This window comes from Lonchura striata, chromosome 6 (assembly GCF_046129695.1).
Source record: "Lonchura striata isolate bLonStr1 chromosome 6, bLonStr1.mat, whole genome shotgun sequence".
Taxonomy (NCBI): Eukaryota; Metazoa; Chordata; class Aves; order Passeriformes; family Estrildidae; genus Lonchura; species Lonchura striata.
In genome coordinates, this window is record NC_134608.1 from 18,675,634 (window position 1) to 18,698,472 (window position 22,839).

Below are 22,839 nucleotides of genomic sequence, written 5' to 3' on the forward strand. Positions count from 1 at the left end.
TTTCACTAAGGAGGATGATCCTCTGCCCTTTGCAATATCTTTTTAACATTCCTAAGAAGCATCTAGTATTTTCAGCTGTGAAAATGCCTGTCTGCATGCTGCAGGAATTACAGTTTTGACTGAGAGGCAAGTCTTATTAAAAGAAAAATAAAGAGGTTTATATAAAGAGGGGAGGTAAATACGAAAAAGACAAGATCCTAGGTGAGACTCTCTAATTTAAATGAAAATGTTATCTGTTACTTCTCAAGTGATAAGGAGGACAATATAATTACACAGTTTATTTTCATTTGCATTTCATAAAAAAGTTAATCAGATTATAATCTTGTTAAAGTGTTTTCTAATCTGGTTTAAGGTACATCAGTGTGAAGTCACCTTCAGTAAAAGAAACATCAGCTAAGGGCATAAATAATCTTCTTACTCCACCTTAGTCACATGTCATAAATGCTTTGGCTTTCTGATTTAAATGTATATAAATTCATTTAAAAAAATATGAATATGGAAACTATCCAGCTTGATTGGGAGAGACTTTTCATTATTTTTTTTCTTTTGCTCACAATTCACAACTCCAGAAAGGAATAAGACCTCCAAAGCTGTAAATAATTTTTCTTCTCATTGCAAAACTGGGATGACTTATTTAAGACCCTGTAGCATAGGAAGACATGATGGTTGCAGGGAAACATATATTGTAGACTACAACAATTTTTTCTATGCCAGCTAAACTTTCAGTCATCCACTTTTCTGGAAATGCAGAAACAGAGGCTTCTGAAATGGCAGTAAGCAGTTGTAAATTGTTACAAACCTACATGACTGTAGCATAAGTTTAGAAATCTACTTTATACATACTTACAAAGAGCAATTATAGATTATATACATGATTTAAGCAGGAGCTGAATCTCTTCTTTTGCTTGTGATAACCTTCACCCTTCTAATTAGTTTAAATATTATTTGAGTCATATATTTCCATAGTCTCTTAGTAACTTTATTACTTTGTGCATGTGTATGCTTTCATCTTTATTATATTGATTTTTCAAGTCCACATAAGAACATTTCTGAAATTTTTCATCCTCTTGTGAAGTGAACATAATATCATAAAACAATGTCAGCAGCACTTAAAAAAATTCTGAGCTGACTTGAATATAACCACTGCAATACCTCCATGCCCATATAGGAATGATATTAAGAAGAAGAATACTCAGGGAAATGTGGAGTATAAAGCATATTTATCCTTGTACTGATAGACTATTTGTCTATATTGCTGAAAATTAATTTTGCTGACAACAAGATGTATTTAACATCAATGAGTCTTTAATAACTTAATTCTGTAAAAAAGATGTTAAAAATGTCATTTTCTGAAAGAAAAAGACATAAGAAAAAATAATAAGAAAAAATGATAAAAATTTGATCTTCTAAAGATGTCAGTAGAAAAAAATGATATCCAAATCCATTGGAGTATAAATAACTGAAAACCCTAGTTTCACTGGCTTATTGTGAAAGAGAAGTACTCAGATAAGTACCTCTTTTCACAGTGGCATTCTGTCCCTTGTGCAGAACTTAAAACAAGATATTCTCTTAAGGGCCTACCTGAAGGCCAAACTATGCTGCTACAGTGTAGAGCAATATACAGACACCTAATAAGGATGTTATGGACATAACAGAGTGCAAAATCTGGAAATAATATCTCAAGCCCCAAAAGCATAATAGATATACTATTTCAATTTTTGGACCTCACTTAATTGGGCGATGCAGTGATCCAAGGGCACCTTTATATGATTTAGGCATATTGTGAATATTATTCTGAACTGAGTCTGGAGAACAGGTTTAAGTTATTTTTCAGCATCTCAGCTTCTCCATCTGTTCATATTGTGATACTGATATTTATATATGACTCAAAAGTTGTTGAGAGACCTAGATCACTGAAGTGTAAAACACATTAAAAACTGTAGATAAGATTGCCATATAATTTTATCATAATTCCAAGAAAAATGGATTTACTATTATAAAGTCTTAGAATAGTGAAAGCATCCATGCTTTGATAATCAAGATCACTTCTACCTTAAAAATGTTTGCAGGAAGTTAAAAAGTTCAAGGCAATATTCAACTCCATTTGGATGTTTCCATCTCTTTAGATTTACTATCTCTATTTTCACAGTAGTTTGGATATTTGTAAAAATCACATAACATGGAAACTTATGGGAAGAGTGTTTTAGTGTTTTGAAAGAGAACACTTCAGGACAGCTTTTTTCATGGAAAGTGAAAAGACTCACCTACGCACATACAACTTTTACGTGATGTCTTTGGGGACTTGTTAATACTCACTGTGAAAATAGTCAAAGCAGATTGGAAAACTATACAGGAGTGAAGAGAACAAAGCCCATGAAGAAGAGTCATCTGTGAGTGAATATGGTTTCAGACTGGGATCTGACTGAGATGGATCAACCAACAGAAGAGGTGACAACCCAGGACTGCTCAGAAATGCGGGATTGTGCAGACACAGAGATGTTGGGTATTGGCATCAGTCAAGAACACAAACCATTATAAATGCTGGAGTTAAGCATTCTAACATTGCACAAATGTGTTAAGAGTAGAAGAATCAGGTAGGTCATTGCACTCAGTGCCCCACAATCAGTCAAAGTTTTTAGTTCACGTAAGCCTAAAGAACTTTTGACTCTTCTGTAGATCAAATACCTCTCTTGAGACCCTTGCTGTTGTATGACTAGGTTTTTGTGTCTCTCAGATACTAATTTTCTAATTTTCAGTGAAGTTCCCCAGCCTAGACAGGGGTCACCTATGACTACTGTACTGATAAAAGCCATGGATGTGGCCAGACATACCCTATCATAAAACTTATTTTCCTGCAAGTTGATCCTTTAAGAGAGGTGATGGAACCTCTGACACTCAAGATATTTAAAACTGCACAGAGCAACATAAAAAGGAGACGATTCAAAAGAACAGAATTATTCTAACAGATAAATTGAGCAGGTGATCTATTACATCTCTTTAAACCTCACTACCATTTGATAGATTTCTTAAAAAAAAATTCTGTCCCTTCAGGTTCCAAATGGAAGAAACATTGTATTGGAAAAGGTCTCTTTTGTTACTGAATCTAGTTTCCTGCTCCTACAGGCAACAAAGTGAAAAACCCATCAATTGTCACATTTCTATCTTGCCTGAGCGTGGTGGTATTTATGAAAGAAGTATTTTAGAATAAGCTTGTCAAACCAATCTAACTTGTCCAATCTTAGATCTTGGAAATCTTTATAAAAAGCTTAATATACTATCAGTGTTCATTAGTGCCTACTTGTACTATGCTATATGGAGGAAGCAAAAATATGGCTGGAAAAATACGGATCTGGATTAAAAATACAGATATGAAAAATGCAGAAATGGATCTGCTGAGATTTCATCATCCAAATTTCATCCATGGTGATAACAACAATTATTGGGTAACTATAGGAAAATTGCTTAAGTACATGGAAGAACACATGCTTTCTTTTACTCATGAAATGTACTGAGCAGCACTTTGAAACGGTAACCAGGTTATTGAATTTTCTGCACTTGTTGAGGTTGACCTTGCTAAGTAGATATTGGTACCTAATTCTCAGGGACCATATCACTAAATTCTAAAACCTGAACAGTTATGCTCATTGTTTTAAATGTAGACATTATTATAACTTATTATTTTCTACTTTAAAGGAACCAAAACTATCACTGTCTTTGAAGTCAAGAGAATGATGAAACAGAATTTAAACCCAGACTCTCTTTACTCACAGCCTATTAGGGGCCTCAATGGGTCTCAAACAAAATTCAAATGCTTGCCACTTAATCTTGAATTTTGATCTCTCTACAGGCATACAAGGAGGTGGGTAAAACCCAGGCAATCTATATAATCAAGGAGATTATTATATGTAAGAAATCTGCATATTTCTTGTATCTTGTAAGCTAAAGAGTACTTCCTACTCATTAAAAAAAGTTCTGACATTATTACTTTTATTAAATCTCAATATTTTTCCACAAGCAAACCAATTTTAATTCATAAGACTGCAAGTAAAACTAGAAAACCTTATTGATTTCATCATTTTTCTTGCTTACTGAGGCATCTCTAGAAGTCAGCCCTTAGCAGTAAAATGGATGCTACCATTGACAGACACTAAGTTAATATTTCTATGGTACCTACAGATAAAAAGCTATAAAAACAATATTAAATATAAAAACAATATATGTATGTTGATTGTTTTCTTGTTTTTATGTTCTTAGCAACATGTGTTCAAGCCAAAAAGTTGCCATCACAGTTTTGTTGCCATCGCACATTATTCGTGCTCAATAGGCTAACTAAAAAAAAAATCTTATTTGCTTTTGTTCTGGCAGCTACAGTACATGGACATATCTGCCACGTTCTGATCTACTCCATAGCTCAAAATGCATATGCATTTTTTACAAAATAAAGTACTATTTATTCCTACTTTTTTGAAATCAAAATAATGAGTAAATATCAGTTGTGAAACATTTCAATTTGACTGTGACCTAAGTCACAGACCAAGTCTATAAATATTTTAGTCCAAGTCTCATATGGTGGCACTTAAAAAAAAAAAAAGGAAAATAGCTTGGCTTAATTGAGCTGGAAGTGTCTGAAAAAAATACAGTCATTTCAATCATGTACTTTTATATTTTCTGATAAGAATAGCTTATTGAGAAAATCTAGCTTAAGACACCTTTACTGTTTCACTTGGTGGATTTATAAGATGAATAAATATGTTTTGAGGGCTTTTTATAATGTCTCTTTATTTTAGTATGGCTTCTTTTTTTCTTATTTTTCTTTCACACTGTACTTATTATTTCTGTTTCCACCAGAGCCAAAAGCAACAGATATTCATGCATTAGTTATTACGCTTATTAAAAAATAATGTCTCCTAAGCACATACATCTTGACAGAATTCCTTGTACACTCAACTCATAATTATGGGATCATTTATGTCCTATGAATTTTGAATCTGCCTTCGGTGATTCTATCAGCAGATTTGAGTTTGGGATACTACTCCATAGAATAGAATTATTATGAATCAAATGAAAAAAAACTGAGGTATTAAAATATATTGGGTTCTGAAACCTATTAAAATACTATATGGATTTAACACATAGTTGCTGTTAAATTATGTAAAAAAATACCTTAGCAATAATCTGGTTACTTTTTAATACCTCATAATTGTCACACAGGAGACTAGGCTAAACAGTGAAGAAATACAATGCCTAATAGATTTCAGAAAGATTTTCAATCCATTTTTTCTTGCTACAATTAGTGATGGTATTATTCTAACAAATACAACAAATTTCTTAAAGTAATACAAAAAACATGGATAGTGAAAAGATGTATGAGGAGACAAGAAGCAGCTATATTTTATCCTTTTACCAGACTATAGTTCAGAACTGAGATCATAATTTCTGAATCTTTTTTTTCCCTCTTAAAACTGCATCCAAACAGAGCACATAATCACTGAGAAATGCAGCCATTAAACAGGTTTTTAAAGACAAATGTTAAATTTTACTTTGGGTAAGATGATGCAGGTGAGACTCGCTGTATGTCTTTTTCATGGGATTTGTATCTTTTGAGAGATTAAAAGAAAAACATTCTGGCCTGTTTACTGGTTCTTCAAAACTTCATAAAACTATTCAGAAGAAGGATTTACCAATATGAAGCAATATGGGAATTTTGGAAAGCAAACCTATTTCTGTTGGGAACCTACAAGATGTGTCTTTTAGCCTGTTTCATTTGTGTGGAAAGTAGTATCTAGGGAGAGAAGGGAATTATCTTGCCCTACCAGTACCTTGGGTTTTTGAGTTCCCATAATTGTCTTCATATTTTTGCAGTTTTCATTCTGCTGTTTTTTATATGAAAAAAAAAATAAAAGAAATTATAGACTGTCAAAATTTTTATCATATTTTCATGCATTTTTCCATCATTGTGAATCAGCTTTCCTAAAAAGTGAATATAATGACATTCTTATGAAATTGACATAAAATTATGATTGATATTTTATGACCAGCATAAATCAAAACAACATTCTGTGAGGCTGACTTGTTCTGTTCTTTACTTTATTGCTTAATTTGGATAGAAAGCACAATTTTATAAAGAAATTCAAAGTTGCATTACAAGTGCATACTGAAATATGAAGAAAATGCAGAGTGAAAATTTAAGCATAAAGAGAGCAGATAAGAATAAAACTAGTGATTCTTGGTGATTGCTGATGTGTTCTTGCCACATAAGGACATCTGAAGAGTAATCAATAGAATCAAAATAATCAATAATTCCCCTGATATTTATGGTCAATTCAGAGACACCATGTAAGTAAATTCTTAATTGTCCCACTTTATTTATTTGTTTTTCATCTTTATAGCTTAAATTTTTAGGCAATTTTGAAAATTTTATTGAATTAAATACCTAAACTCTTATATTTCTCTTGAATTATTCTTATACAAGAGCACCTACCTGAGTCTGAGGAAGGGAGTAAATACCCTTTCAAGGTGCTTAGAGTAGAAGGTTGAAGAACCTCAGCTATGGATTTGAAATGCCTGAGTAATTTCTGGAATCTAACACTTGCATATGGATGGTCTGCTGTCAGCAATGATACCAGATGTAGTGCAGGAGAATATTATACAAGACTACAAACACCACTCAAAACATCTTAATCTACCTTGCCCATACTCCAGGGTTGTGTTCATTCAAGGCTGCAAAACAAAACCTCTAAATTATGTCAGAATGATTTGCAGCTGGCAGAGAAGCATGATCATTGCTGGCTGAGGGCACCAAAAGAATTTTCACTTCTATGAAAGTACATATTACACTGAGAAACTAAAACTCAGTACACTAGATCGGTGCATATTTGATGCCCTTTCTTTAGCTCTCAAGTGAATAGTTTATAAACACATAACAGAAACAAATTTTTAGGTTCAAAACTTAACATTCAGCATTTGGTTTGAATAAATCCCCGAACAGCTAAATGGCTGAACTGAGTGGTTTTGGGTGTACAGAGTTTTTAATTATTCAGCAAATCACCTTGAACATAAGTTCTGAATTGTTATTTCTAGTGGGGTTTCAAGAAATTTTCTGGATGGGCTATGAAGTCAGAAATACAAACACAGAGATCTAAAGCTGCAGTTCTGTGTACAACATAAGAAAAAGAAATCCTATTACATATTCCTGTTCCTGTGCCATTACATTAAACTTGTTGTAGCCTGCTATAATCCTAGGTAGTTAATCACAGTTAAACATACAGAGGGATGTATAAAAAAAATCTGTGTTTGTGAACTCAAGTCTTAGTTATGAGTCTAAAATAAAAAGAATATGCCATAGTTCTATTATGATCCATGATGGTAGCTCAGCTATTGTTGCTAATTGCAATAAATATTTTTATGAGGCTTCCACAAATATTTAGAGAGAAGGATGAATCCTCCTGAGGAAGAGTCAAACCTCTGACATAATTTTAGCTTGCAATTTTATGGTGCTTTCCCAGCGACCAGGTTTAATGTTTGTCCTCATTACTGTAACTGAAAACAAGAGCTGATTTTATTTCTACCTGCTTAACCCATTATAGAAATGTTAGTGAAATGCTGGACTGCAGAAATGGCCTAGTTGTCGACATTCGAAACAGATGACCAGAGGAAGTCAGTAGAGACTGGGAATCCAGCTTTCTTAAACAGAAGTCATAGGGGTGAAATTTTGACCCCTATGAATATAAAAGTTCAAGGAACTTCAATGAAACCAGGATTAATGGGAAATCTCAGAAAGTAGGTACCCAAGACAAAAAGTGACCAAACTAAGAGGTCCCTTTGGAAAACTGGCATTTGAATGACATACTGGAATTCACACAAGGAGTCATTGTCAGAACTGAGATGAACTCATGATTTCCTGGCTCTCTCTGATTGAAATTACTTCTTAGAACTGGCTAGCATAGCAATAAAAGCAAATTTTGCAATGCAATCATTTCTGATACTGTACTCAACTTTATAAAATATGTTCCTTGGGGATGAAATTAATGGGCAACACATAATGACTGGTTATTCACACCTTATGCAGCTGCACTTACAAGAGGATTGGGAAGGATGAAATCCAGCCTCAATACAAGGCCATGATGTGCTGTGGCCAAAATTCAGGGGTTGTGGCTTTCATTTAACCTTATAGGCTGGAATAATATCTGCCAGATTTCTGTGTGTTCTTCATAAGGATTCTAAGTGACTTGATCTTGATCTGACATTTGCAGCTCTTTTCCAAACCTATTCCTAAATGCTTTGCCACAACTCATTTGATGCAAAAACAGGCCTTCTTCCCTGGCTTTCATACAGATGGAATACATTCCTTCTTCTCATAAATGCTTTATCAACAGTGTCTGTGTAGGATTTACTTATTGCACTTCTGTGATCTTAAGGATTCAGGGAAAGTATGGGAAAGTCCACAGAAAATAGTTTAAAAAGATTCCTCTGGCATTATCTATGTCATATTGATAATAAAGAGCTTTCATACGGTTGCATCCTATCACTGAAAGACCAACCATTAGCATACCTAAGCATTATCAGATAAATGTGACCTGTGTAGAAAAATCAAGTATGAAGGAAGAGTAATATACAGAGGTAGTTTCAGATGTTGCCATCTTTCTTATGAAAGATACAAAAAATTCTATTAGTCAGGCGTCTTCTGTGGTCTAACTGCCAATTTTATTGCATCAAAATTTCTTGTAAAAGTCAAAAGTATTTTGACTGCAGAAAGACTGGAAATCAACTAGAGAGCTTGGCAGTACACCAGAATCACTGGATTGTATACTTAATAAAGTGCAATAGCACTTGTAAAACCTGCTTTAAATTTAAATTTTGCTGTACTAATCTGAAATTAAGTACTCTCTTACTCACAAGTCCCATTTTGTGTATTTCTAAGTAGTCTTCTCTGATCATATCTGTGGCAGATTTCCTGTGGGGTGAGATAGCATTTACAACATATCTAAATGATATTTTACTGTTAGCTTGATGCTGTATAAACAGGGATACCCCTTTTCTAAGACCAGGCAAAATATTTGTTAGCTTGTCTCCAGCAGTACTACAACACTTCAGTACTATAGTAGTTGCAGTAATTGCACGACTTGCAGTACAAGAGTATTTTGGAATGGAGAGTAGAATGTGATCATAGCCCACCAGGATAGATATGCTCAGTGGTATTAATTAGGATGGGAGATCCTATTCTTCTTAATGCTCTAGATGAAGATAAGGAAATATTTTTAACAGAGGAATCCCAAGCTTGTCAGAAGTAAGAACTATACAGGATATGATTAATAAGGAATTATTATTAAGAAAATAGGTTTAATGTATTGATCTTGAAGAGAATTGCACCATACTTTCTTATTATCCTATTGCAGACTCCTTATGTGAACTCCTAACAATATCTAAAAAAAAAAAAAACATTCCTTGAGTGTAATTTTATTCCAGAGAAGGATATCTTGATGATGACAGATGTAGAAATATGGTTCTAAAAAAATATTTGCTTCAACTCACAAATGGGCATGGCTTTTTTAAAAATTCATCTTGTACTACCCCACCTACTGGGTTTATTAGTAGGCTTTTATGGTAATAGCAAAAAGACAAACTACTTAGGACTTCCTATTTTATCTATATTACAAAACCATCACTGTTCAGTCAAACATGTACTCTCATTGATTCATTAGAAAGATTCATTTGTGGCTTCTGTGTATTTTCATGACTTATTTGCAGCAAACATAAACAACTCTCCTCGAGAGTTGTTAAAGGTAGCCTTTTAAAAATCACCAAAATAAAATAGACCACCAGAACAAAAAATGAAATGCCTGAAAACCTAGAAGACACCTGCTTGAAGAGATGGTTTATACCTTTTCTAATTGTCAAATTCAAGAAAAAAAAAAAAACAGGTGAAATAATTTTCCTACTTTTTGACAATTCTTTTGTAATACATATCCATTTAAGTTTTATTCAGCAGGTATGTTGAGCTTTGGATCACTACAGCCTATGTCATGGCATTGATTTTGGAATGTATATTTCCTATCCAGGTGCAAAGGAATCAAAAGAATTTACTATAATTTTTTATATAATTTTAGTGTATCTAGAAACTTCTGTAGGTGTGATTTCTTTTTGTAGCTGTTCTTTTTTATCGATAATTTAAGGAAAAATTAAATAGTTCATCTTAACATGTCAGATTTTGTTGCATATCTGATCTCTTGCTAGAACAGAAAAAAATTGACACGCTCCTTTGAATCATTTTCCTGTTTGAAATGGTGACTCTCTTCTCTATTTTGAAGATATGAAAAGAATCACATTCTTTTGATTACTTTTGAACATAATTATGTTTTATTCCTGGCAACATGAATATAGTGAACTGAAATAAGAAGGCTTAAAACTAATTTCTTGTTTTCACAGGAGAAGGACAACTCTTTTGAGAGGTTGCTATACTGTGTGACCTTTTTGCATCTCACAAGTTTTCAATTATATTTTGACTCTTAGCAGAACTTAAAAGAGAATGATTGATTAAAAAGGTCTTGTAAGAGGAGAAATAAAGTTGAGGTCTCACATGGTCTTATACCCAAAGGTTTTATTTATGTAAGTGCATAAAGAAAATAGATTTAAAAGTGTTTGAGATTGAAAAACAGAGAACAATTTATCTAATGGTGTTGTATTTTTATATATTTATTGATTGTATTGATTTTTTGTCATCAGCTGTGAAACAAACCATGTTCATGAATCAGCTTCCTCAGCAATAATGCATGCAAAATAACACATGCATTAAATTAAGTATTTGCAACAAAGAGAGTTCTTCTAGTATACTCTACTTCTATTAGCCACAGTTTGGAGATGACTATGTATTATATTTCTCCTGACAGTGAAAATTGCCTAATGATAATAATTCAAGCTATTAAAAAGAAGTGAAATATGAATGCTTTTTTCTTTGCTTCCCTGCCTTCCTAGAAGACAGAAAAGAAGATATCTCAAGCTGTTGAGATCCAATCTTATTTTTGCTGACTGTAAAGACTTCTACCTTCTGAAGAGTCAATTGGACTTGACAGAGTACAAGTATGAAACAGATTTAGATTTGAGATTATAAATTCTCTTCATAAGGACTCTTAATGTACAAGGGGACCCACATCACAGTGGAGGCGGTTACAGCACTGATGATATTCTGAAGAGCTGCAAGTACAATGAGTTATTATTTTTGTTTGTAACACATCAGTACAACTTGATGGCTTTGATGCCTTTAGACCTCAAATATCTGCAATTCTAACTTGCTGATTCCCATAATAATCTAATACAGAAAAATGGCCATCCTTTTCTTCATTTTTGCGGGTGTGTATTTAGTGATTTTTCCAGGTGTTTCCTAGGTTACTCTATTTTCCAAAGTGGTTTCTGCAGAACTTTTGTGTTGCTTGGACAACTGTCATGTCATGCCCAAGCAGACTCTATAATATGAATTCAGAATATTATTTATAAGAATCTCTCAATGCTTTAAAATCTCCTATGGTTGCTCTTAATGTAAGAATGTAGGCTGTTCTTAAGAAACAACTTTTAGATAATTATTGATAGTCAAAACTACCACATTTAAATAAGTCTATTTCTATTATACATTTGAATATACTGGGGTTACCAAATACATGTTTATACTCTGTGCTGCAAAAAAAAATAAATCTCTAATATTCCAAAACTGCATTTTCATTTCAAAACACAAGACTTCTTTAGCCATATGGCTTCAAAATTAATATTTCATTTTATGAATCAGACACAATTTACACAACAATATTATTCTTTTTACATCTTTTTGCTAAAGAGGTTTTCTTTGCAATTTTATTTTTCTTTATATAAATATAAATTAGAGGTGACAGGGAATCTATAAAAAGAATATGCCATTTATCATTATAGTCTATATTTTATCAAAATAAATATTTTATAAATGTTCATCCATTCTTATTAGATATTATGAATGCACTCAATTTGGTATATTTTCAATTAAACAACAATCTTTTGGTATTTAAAATATAAATTCTAAGATCTCTAGTGACTTTTTCAGATAAAATTGAATATTTTTCATTTCAATCAGGCTCAACAGGATAAGCAATTGTTCTTTGCCTTTTGTGTTTCTATTCTTCAAATGCTTATACAAGGTAATCTTATATCCATGGTTATTTATCCAAGGTTATCATATACAAACCATTTTTTTAGGTTGCACACACCCAACTTCAGTTCTTTTTCACATTTGTCTTTTGTCATAAGCCTGCTTTCTCATCATCTTACTCATTCTTCATGTCTGCTCTAATCGTAGTTGCTTCTAATTTTTTTCTTACTCTTTAAGATAGTTGAAAAAGAACAAAGATGAAGCTACAATTTAACAGAAATATATAGAAATTGACTATAAACCTTCTGACCATGTAATCAGGAGGGGACAAAAATACTTCTTAACATTTGGGATTCCAGTGACTTACAGACAATCATGTAAAAACCTAGCTTTCTGATTTACTGCATATATGTCCTTTACTGGATTTAATAAAAGAATCTCCCTTAGTCATTAATTCCATGCAGCCTAATACAGACCATTTACTGTCCTTGATCCATTGCTACAAGGTCTGGCAGAAGATTAAAATGTTTCATGCAAATGTCAAGATGTCCATGAAAATATGACAACTGCCCAGTAAGTAGTAGGATAAAATAGGCTAATTGTTGTTAGCCTTCTCTGAGTACAGTTCTTAATTATGTTCTTAATTATGCCCAGACACAAATCCTTCCACTTTTCAACTAAATGTAAACTATATAATAATAGCTGGAAAAAAGTGACTATTCAGAGTTTGGCTGGGCCAGGACTTGAGTGCAAATAGGTGTAGCTTCATTTAATAGAGTTAACTTTGGTAAACTGCGAGTCTGACCCATATGTAGTTATTTCAAACACATAAGCAAAAAGTAGTTTGAGTATTGGATGTCTTTTAGAAATTGCTAAAAGGTGGCATATAGGATTACATTTAATTTCTGAACTTAATTTATAAAGTATGTTAACTAAAGAAAGATTGTTTGGACAGAATGAATAGGGAAGGATGATATTTATTATTTTATTAAAGTTCAGCTGTGGACAAGTAGGTTTCTTACTCCTGAAAATAGTATTCAGGTGAGGATTAGGTTGTTCTTGGAAGAGAAGTGCCAAGAATCAAATTCCAAAGTGGATCACAGAACATATTTCTCAGATCACAGACACAAAAGAAAAATCATGTGTTTGTCCTCATCTACAGAAATGTGATCTTGGAAGGAATCAGGTATATGTCCAAAAATAAAGCTGTAACTATAGAAGGTTGACATTAACTTTTTGCTGGTCTGTCCAACTTACATTAAGTTTTACGAATATTTGTGACTGGTCAGACACATGGCTTTGTGGGGATCAAGTTCTCTATATCTAGGTAACAGCCCTTCCATATCAGATGTGTTTTTCATTTAGGAAATACAAGCATGTCTTTCTCACTGTGAAATGTAGAACACATCATAAAGTGAAAAATGTGCTGCTGAGAAAATGGGAACATAGATGAAGAGGGACTGGGCAATAGCATTAATAAATTTGGCACAGGAAATATAAAATATGATATTTATTGCGCAGCAATATTCATTCTATTGTCTCAGTTTAATTTTAATATGGTCACCTCTGATATGACAAGTAGAGAATAAGTAGCCAAAACAGCATTTGTAGTTTCAGTGCCACAGTACATATTTCCTATATATTATTTCCTATGTATTATTTCCTACCTCTTGTTTTTCACAGTCAATTTGTGTTTAGAACATCCCTGCACTCTGCCCCAGGGACAAGATGCACTTCAGAAATTCCTTCCTTCATGCATAACTACCTACCTAGTTCAATACCCTGTCTGCAGCCTTGGACATTATATATGAATAACAAAATGAAAATTTCCACTTATTAAATGATTCTCAAGTATTTTAGAGCATTTCAAGTGCACATTAGAAATGTCTGCACTTTGGGTAAATGATACATCCTTGTTTTAATTTCCTAGGAGGTACTTCTGTTCTGAAAAGTTTACTAGCCTAGTATGTCCCTTGCCTGTATCCCCCTGTTTGAGAACTCCTTCCTAGAGATGAATCATGAACTATCTTCCCAGGAGCTCATCCCTGAACTTTTCTGTCAATGCTTACTTTGCACAGCACCATACGGATTTGGTTGTTTGGTTGTTTGGTTGTGTGGTTGTTTTGGTTGTCCAAAAACAACCACCAAAAGATTCTGCTATTAATGTATTATAAGAGAAGAAAACTATATTTATTTTTGTATTTGTTGTTTTTTAATTAATCACATGTTCTCTTTTCATCTGTTACAGGAAAAGGGAAAAATTAAAACATCAATTTCTTTAAATTCTGGTTTTTCTTGCCCTTGTCTTATTTATCTGCTCACTACATTTGGCTTGTGGTTTTTTGAGCTTTTTCCTCCCCCATGATTAGTTTTCCCATCAGTCTCTTTGACGGCATTATCATCAAAATGGTGCAGCTCTCAATATTCAGTCACACTCATTTTCCCCCAAAGCTCAAAAGTGAGTGAGCAACATTCTTCTTCAAGTTTTTGTGTTTTCATTAGATCACATTCCTTTTCTCTTCAAATCTGTCAAGACTTTAGGTAATGGATTCATGACCTGTACATAAAGTAATATTCACACCTATATTACAGTCCTGAAAACAAATGTGGTCTGTCAGAGAAAGGCAATTGGATCATCAGTTCTTTCATTCTCAGGTAGAAAATATCTTCTATTATCTGGCAACTGACAGTGAAATGGGCTCTTGGTGTGAAGTATACTTTATGTCGTATCAAGACTGCTAATTCAGTTTTAGGACAAAAGTGTCTTTAATTGGGAGGCAAGAAAGAAACTACTCTAATATATTTTATAACCTTTGCAACAACAGAGAAAACATTCAATAATAGGTTACACTTGGAGGACAGTCCCATGAAAATAAATAATTTTTTGTTCACATATATTAATAAGATTCAAAGAGACATTGATTTATTAAGTGATGTGTCATTAGTAGTGGAGCAAAGGCTAAACAAGCTTGCATGGAATGATTTACTCTAAAAGATGACACTGTAGCTTTCTTATTATTACAAGGATATGTAAATCAATTTAAAATGATTTAATGAAAGTTTGACCATTTTGAGATATGGCATTTTATACATTACATCTGACTTCAATGTGTGCATAATTAGTATAAGTTGGCATAGTGCCATTTGTTCTAACAGAACTCTGTTGACTTACTATACCTTTAGATCTTGCTCATTAGCAGCAGTTATCCTCAATTTGCTATGATAATATTGATATATACTAGTTAGGAAATTTTTGAAAGACAAATATTTAGAGAGTCATTGATACCTTGCTTCTCAAAATGCCTATGGAAATGTAGGTTTTCTAGATGTAATGTGTCCTGAAAATAAGAGTAATCATCCAGCGGGTAGGAAATTCCACTGCGTAATATCTTTTATTTGTCAAAAAATATTTTTCAAAAAATCAAAATATTGTGTTAAGAAAACATTAATTTAGAAAATATCTGCAAATAGATTATTTCTTAAATATATAAATTTTACTTCATATAATTTGCTTTCATAAAATTGCATTCACATTATTTTTATTTATGCCTTGCTATGATCTGCCTAGAGAGTAAATCGGGTCCCTCTTCAGGTAGAAGGAGGTGTTATTTTTCAGTAGTACCATTTTCCATAAGGAAAATAAGCCTATTCTGTTAAGGAACATTGTAGCAAGATAAAGTAGAAGAGGAACAAAGCCCAAGGATGAAACTCAGCTGATGATTTCTTAGGTTTTTCATACATATTCATATAAAAATACATTCCTGCTATGTGGATCAGTTTTATTATTCTTAAAACAGGCCATATTATTTTATGGTTAGAGCAGTTACTAATATTGAATTTATAATACTGGAATATAAATACTGTAGCAAGTATTTTAACTAATTATCAGAGACAAGTAAAAAATTATCTAGAATTAGAGTTATAACTTATGTAACAAGAAATATATAAAGGCTGTATGGAAAACAGGGTTTTAGTAAAAAAAAAAAAAACATTCTGCAATGTAGTTTGATGTTCTGACATCAATTTCTTTAGTCCATTTTGAAAGGCAAAGGCTTTTTAGTATTTTCCCCCGTGTTTATACATTAATTTAATATTTCATTTTCATGCTGGTAAGCTACATCTAGAGAGAACACATATATGTAAGTTATAAAAAGAATGGGTTTGAAAAGAACAACCATTTTTTATTTAGATACTGGCTGCACACTTAATTGATCTATTATGAAAATGTGACTCATTTAGTGCTCCAAAAGATTAAAGTAATACTTAATAAAAGCCAATACATTCAAGTATGTTTAAAACACTTATTGTAACAGTTGATTTTACTTAAAATAGATCATTAAGTCAGTGGGAACATAAAAAATTTTAAAGGGTAAAAATATGCTATTTCTTTGCCAGCAGCTCTACATCAGAGAGCAGCACAGCAGCTCACCATAGTGCGTGCAGGAGTATCAAATGAAAGAAGGAGGTGAGGAGGTATCAGGAGTTGGTTACACAGTACAGTGAAACCTCCAGCAACTCTTACTCAAAGCATTTACATTTCAGTCAGGGGTATGCTTCTGTATTTGAACAGAGTTCATTTTTATCTGGAATGTTATTTAGGGAAATGATAACAATAAAAGGGAGCCTGATACATTATGTTTTATGATTTCTACATCCCTCTTCCTCCCTGCCAAACCTGACAGATCATCTGACATCAGAGGTTTGGAGTATTGAGGTTTGTTTTCTCACGCAAAGCACACTGGGGCTCCTCACAATTAGTGGTGCTGTACCAGGTCCCACACCAGAGGTAATCAGCAGAGATCCATCACAGCTGTCACATCTGGCCTTGGACTGTGCTTTTCAGTATATTTTGAATGTTTTTAATATATGCTTTATGCCTCAAAATAAATATACTTTGAATTTTATTAAGCTAAAGGATGTAAATAATTAACCCAAAATATTAAAACATAACAAAGGCACAAATAAGTATTCAGAACAAATTAGGTCACCTTGTGAATGAATGTACTAATAGTTTGCTTCCACTTATACTGCATTTATTGTATACTTTTAACATGCTATCCTACAGTATTTCTAAATGTTTTTTGGCCTGAATCTTGCTTCAATAAAGTAGCTAAGGATAGCATGAAAAATGTCTTTGTTGTATCTTAGTTTTCCTTGGCTCTTGTAGGCACAGAATGAAAGCAGGAAGTATTTGGCCCTGTGTATCTAACTTGTCATTTGGAAATTTCAAGTTTTAGTTTCTTTCCTGCATGCTGAGGCTTAATTTAAACCATGTCACCCACCCTAGGCAATGATGTCATGTCCCTCTATGATAGCTCTCTGAAGTTCTCTGAAGTTGCCCGTGAGTTAATGCCATTCTCTCCTCTCATAAATGTTGAACAAGTGCAATAAAGAAAATCTAGCACTTGTTCATGGAGAAAACTTTGTAATTTGTAGGACAAATGCCAGAGTCAATGTTTAATTCTCCATTAACATAGAATGAAAAATAATTAAAAAGTTTTCCAGAATTTAATTTTAGCTCAATTTACTTAAATAATCATTATGGTTGTTCTGGCTTCAGGCTTTCACTTACATTTCAAGGAAAATGCTTGTCTTGCTTTACAATAGCAGGTATTGTGGTTCCTCACACTGCCTTTCAAGGCTGTCATAGATTAAGTGAAAGAAAAGAATTTCCATGTTATTTTATCCTTTTCCCTTTCTAGACCAGGATTATCCTTTATAATGGAAACTGCAGAACTATATTCAATATAACTTAAAATGGCTGATCAAATGGCTTCCATCACCACTTACTATTAACAGATGGAATGACGTATGCAAACATTGATTTTCAAATGTCATAGAAATTGTATTCTGAATTTTAATTTGAAGGACCCTTTAATACTGAAAACCAAACAAAGAGATCATTCTGTGTCTACATGATACCTCATTCCTCTATTACAGGAATCATTCTGATAGATAATCTGATACAGATGACATAATGAGACAGAAGAAGGGACGGAGACAGACTGTGAAGGTAGAGTAGGGACTTTGAAGGTCATCTTGTCCAAATGCATGTGCAGGCAGGGTCACTGAGAGCAGGCTGCCCAGGAATGTGTCCAGAGAGCTGGTGATCAATCACCCTCATAGGGAAAAATGTTTCCTGATGTTCTGACAAAAAAAAGACATTCAATGAGAGCAGGTCTAACATCTTCAGTTTATTGCCCTCTGGGAGCAGAGTAATCCTCCTATGACAATTATAATTTGGTATTAATACACACACACACACACACACACACACACACACACACACATATATATATACATATATATATGTAAATAACTGAAATCTCACAGAATCATGGTGAGACCATACCCTGAAGTTTGAAGGCACCAGGACTGCCTGAACAGTTCTGGAAAACATTATAAGGTGGGGGAGGCCAAACCTGGCACTTTGTCATTCCTTATTGTTTATTGGGAACAGCATCTGCACCAGTCCCTGAAATCTCCCCCATATTTTGATTTAGAAGAAACTATTTTCTTTGTTTCAAGACAAAGCCCAGGAGCTAAATAATCTGCAGAGAAGTACTCAAGATCAAAGCCTTTCAGTGTATACAAACACCCAGAGTATCTGGGGAGCACTGGCTTTGAAATCCAAGTTTTATTGACTCTGTTGTTCATGAAATTACTTGCTTCAATGTCCTTTTCTATCCTAGTAATATAATACTTATTGCTTTTTGTGATGTTTAAATTAATGTTCACAAATGTTATCATATAAAGAGGAATAAACAAGGAGAAAATATTTTTACTCTTAGATAGTAGCTTGCGGAAATAAAATATCAAGCTGTCAACTATGCTTTAATATACATCTTTATTTCCCATATTAATTTGTTTACATCCAAATGCAGAATATCCATAACTTAAGTAAGTTCCCTTTTCTCTGCTGGAAATCTTTTTTACTTCATCACATAAATGGAAATGTTTTCATATCCTCCCCCAAATATTTTATTCTGCATGCATGGCAGGATATTGATTCTGTATAATATATCTCCCAGAACACTGTAACAGGCTCAGTCTGGAAATATGTGTGTGCCCAGTATGCCATGAAAAATAATAAAGACCTCAGAAGCAAAGATTTCCCTAATTGTTTTACTGGGGACAGTGGAAATGCTATTAGAGAGCCATAAAACTTATTAACAAACAACATTTGTGGAAATGTAAAAACATTTACTTTCTGTATTGCTAGCCATTCTTCATCATATTTTTAATTGTATTTCTGACAAAACAATAAGAGAAAAAACCTGCTTCTATCGGATAATTTATATTCTAATAAATAAGAGTTTGTAGAAATCATTAATTAAATCAGCAAATGTCCTCAACTGTGATGAAGAAGGTACATGTACATTCCACCTACTTAAAAAGAATAACTGCCAAATGAAAACTTTCTTGTCCTATGTACTATTAAAAAATAAAATTGTGCTTATCATTGTAAATAATTTATTGACTTTATTTGGATAAAATAAGAGGAAAACAAAGAAAAGAGGAACAGAGTATCTTTTAGCTTTATAGTCTAAAGAGCAGGATACCTTTGAGAACAAAGAGATTTAGTTGTCAGCGAAGACAATTTCTAGCAAAATAAGGCATATGTCCAAACTGCACAGCAGCTTTCTTTGCCACTTTGTTTATTTCTCGTTTCTGTCTCATCTGTGTTCCTTATTTGTTTGCTTTTACTGCTTAAGTGGGAATGCATACCAGTCTGCACAATTTACACATCAGGGATGGGATATGCTCTGTCAACACCCCATGACAATAAAGGAAATAACAACACATCTCATTGCATAATCTAGAAATCAGAACTGAAAGGAAACCTTTAGTGCTCTTCTCTGCTTTCTTTCTGTGCAATCCCAAATCCCTTTTAAAAGACTCTAAAATCTCACTCAACCAGACTACTTAGGAGATTGAAATCTTTTAAACCAGGTAATACTTTGTTTTCACAGACTTCTAGATGAGTAGAGGACTTATAAAGAAAAGGTACTCTCAGTCATGTATTTAACATTTAAATGTTAAATGAAAAGCTGCTGCCTCTTTTACTGAGAACATCTGGCTTCAAAGTACAGATTTAATGTTTTTATGGATAAATCTGTAACACTAATATTCTAATGTACACCAAGTCCTTTAGTTTCATGTGAGAATTGATTAGCATGCTGCCCCAGTCATTTTTGGATGAGATGGGAGACATGAACTGGGTTGGGCAGTGGAGGAACAGAACAAGTGAATCTCCATGAAGTTGAGCAGTGAAAAGTGCAGATAGAACATATGGATGCATCTCTACAGGAAAAGAGCAATCTTGCAGGCAGTTCCCTGGGAGCCTCTGTGGATGAGATGAATGTGTCTGTCCAGTGTATTCTTGCAGTGATCAAGGTTAACCACTCTGCCAGGCTACATTAGTGTGGTGGGTTGGCTCTGACTGGACACCAGGTACCCACCAAAACTGCTCTACCACTTCCTGCCTCAACTGGACAGGGGACAGATAATATAAGAAAAGGCTTATGAGTCTTGATAGGGATGGGGACAGATCACTCAACAATTACCATAAGAGGCAAAAATCCCTTGACTAAGTGAAATTAATTTAATTTTCTTCAAATTCAATCAGAAACATACAATGATAAATAAAATTAAACCTTCCCCCCACTTCTCCCTTCTTGTTTTCACTTTTTTCCTGAGTTCTCCACCTTCTCCCCTGCAGCAGTGCAGAGAAGCAGGGAATAGGGTGGCGGTCTATTCATCACAAGTATTCTCCGTCATTTCTTCCTCAGGGTGACACCTCCTCCCACTCTTCCCCTGCTCCAGAGAGGGTACCTTCAGCACTATTTAAAACAGGAATTTTAGAAAACATGGAACAAGATTTGGTTTTGGTGCACAGAAAGAGGATGGAGTGCAGTGGTCACAAGTGGCAGCACAACAAGGCACAAGTGGGCATAAGGAAAACATTCCTCCCCTTGTCAGTTATAAGCATTGGAACAGCTTTCCTGGAGCTGGAGGAATCACAAGCCCTGAAAAGTTTCAGTGTTAAGCTGTGGAAGGCTTTCTAGTGTCTGCTCTGCTTCTGAAGCTGGCCGAGCTCTGAAAAATTTGAGGCAGATGACTTCCAGAAGTCTCTTTTAATCTAAATTTTCATTTGAACCTGCGTTCAAGAGTTTAAAACTTTTGTAGGAAACTTCTTGAGGGCTTTTTTTGTCCCTTGCAATCTTCAACATGATCCAAAATTACCTTGTCTTTCCTTTAAAAACTGAGCTCACAAAAACTTGGATAAGGATAGAGCTTCTTTCAAAACTGGCTGTCAGAGTGTCTCATTTTTAGCCAATATCTCATATTAGCAACTCTGTCCTGCATTTCCAAAATCACCCCAAATAATTCCAACATTTAAAATTTAGCAATGATCTCCTGCTTGATTAGAGAGGCTAAACAGGAAATATTTAATAACCCTGCCCTTAAGAAGACATTATATAGCTTGATTAGATATTTTCATGGATGCTTTCCATCAGTATTACTACTCCAGTATCTCACAATCCTGTTGGATCACAGGATCACACTCACTGATCACAGGAGCTCCTTTGCCCAGAAAGGTCAAAACTAAGAATAATTCTCTGCATTTGCTATATTCATATGACTTACTGCACTTCCCCTAGTTCCTGTCTCCCATCTTTTTCCCTAACTCTGTGTCTTTTGCCTGTACATAATCCAGAGTAGAATTCCACAGATCTCCTAGCCATTGGTTACCACAATTGCATATTAATTACTGACTGAGCACAGATATCTTCTATCTTTTAGAGAATTTGAGATTGCAAAATATAAATGAGGTATTTCTTAAGCAAAAATAACATTTATTTGAAATTGGTAGAAAGCAAAGAAATAAAGTGTAAAAGTCTATGAGAATGTCTATCACAGTAATGTGAGTAGTTTGAACTTTTTGAATCATATGTGAATAAGGGTATCAGTCTTCCTCAGGTTATGTTCAGTTATTTTAGAGATATAACAAGCTCTTCTTTGGCCTATCTTCATTAACTGAACAACTTTTCTTCTGGGCTATTCCTTCCCTTCTTATGTGTTAAATCATAATCATAGAGCTTCCATTTAAAATAACCCAATATATACTGATACAGCAAGTGTCTGAGTTACAGAACATATAGTGTACATAAGCTGCTATTAGCAGCTTCCAATTCTCTCATAGACTGTCCATAAGTGGCTGTCTCCTGGGACCCAGAGGAAACCATGATAAAAGAGCAGTTTTTCAGAATCATCATGCCCAGAGCTGCTCCAATTTGTACATCACCTTCAGCCTGGGGCTGTTTTAAGCTTTATTAGCTAATGTCTTCAGGGCAAACAAATGCTGAGGTGAGTTCAGAAAATTTTCCAAACTTTTTAATTTTAACTGAGTTAACCATGAATTGATAAACTGAAGAGATCTACACAGCTGTAGGTTTCAAATATTAGGGAGATGAAATATTCCCTGTCAAAATGAAAAGAAAATTACATCAGGATTTAAGAGAACTAATAATTCCCATTTTCCTACCCATTGAGGTGGCAGTTATTGAACTAAATCTATGATATTTGCATAAAAATCACTTTAAGTGATTTGAAAATAAATAAAAGGGAATAATTTCAGAACCTAAAGAAGTCTGAGAATACTTCAAGAATGTTACTGGAAACTATGTATTCCTCATAAATCCTTTTGCCTCATTGTGTTCATTTAA

General features: G+C 33.7%; 1 long non-coding RNA gene across 1 annotated transcript in view; it reads left to right on the forward strand.

Moving 5' to 3' along the window:
• The window catches only part of LOC144246385 (uncharacterized), a 151,360-nt gene that overhangs the window by 65,466 nt on the left and 63,055 nt on the right, over window positions 1–22,839 (forward strand). The window lies entirely within an intron of this gene.